The following is a 1,103-nucleotide window of genomic DNA, read 5'->3' as shown; positions in this document are numbered from 1 at the left end:
TGCTGATTTCAGCCATGAAATTAAAAGACGCTTACTCCTTGGAAGGAAAGTTATGACCAACCTAGATAGCATATTCAAAAGCAGAGACATTACTTTGCCAACAAAGGTCCGTCTAGTCAAGGCTATGGTTTTACCAGTGGTCATGTATGGATGTGAGAGTTGGACTGTGAAGAAAGCTGAGTGCCGAAGAATTGATGCTTTTTGAACTGTGGTGCTGGAGAAGACTCTTGAGAGTCCCTTGGATTGCAAGGAGATAACCAGTCCATCCTAAAGGAGATCAGTCCTGGGTGTTCATTGGAAGGACTGATGCTAAAGCTGAAACTCCAATACTTTGGCCACCTCATACGAAGAGTTGACTCATTGGAAAAGACCCTGATGCTGGGAGGGATTGGGGGAAGGAGAAGGGGACGACAGAGGATGAGATGGCTGGATGGCATCACTGACTCGATGGACGTGAGTCTGAGTGAACTCCGGGAGTTGGTGATGGACAGGGAGGCCTAGCGTGCTGCGATTCATGGGGTCGCAAAGAGTCGGACACGACTGAGCGACTGAACTGAACTGAACTGAAAGGCTCTTTGGCATCACCTTGCTAAACAGCTAACTCTCACATCAAACCCGTGAAACAGTCGAGTAAATCTCATCACTCCTCTTTTACAGATGAGGAATGAGCCTGCGGTTCAGAGAAGTTAGAGACTTGCCTAAGGTCAGACAGCAGCGGAATCAATATTGATCACAAGTCTTCTGACTCCCGCTCCGTGCTCTCCGTGTTTACAAAAGAGAAAATGGGAAACAGCAGGGCAGGGCTAGGTGAGGAACAGCACATAGGCAAAGAGGCTTGGCAGGAAGAAAATGCCTGGAAAAAAGTAAGACTGCGCCGAATCTGGGCCGACACACCGCGGAGGGGAGTGGGTAGAGTGGATTCCAGCCAGTTTTGAAGGGATCCAAAGCTTTGTGCAAGAAGTTTGCACAAACCCACCTACCTTGCCAGTACCCTATCGCGGAGGACCGTCCCTTCTAGCGCCCTCGAGCCCGCGCACGCGCAGACACCCGCCGTGGGACTCCTACGCAGGCGCCGCGTGCACCCTCCACAGGCAGCAGCTGAA

The sequence above is a fragment of the Bos taurus genome, chromosome 16, assembly GCF_002263795.3.
Source record: "Bos taurus isolate L1 Dominette 01449 registration number 42190680 breed Hereford chromosome 16, ARS-UCD2.0, whole genome shotgun sequence".
NCBI classification, from domain to species: domain Eukaryota; kingdom Metazoa; phylum Chordata; class Mammalia; order Artiodactyla; family Bovidae; genus Bos; species Bos taurus.
This window is presented reverse-complemented; position numbering follows the sequence as displayed.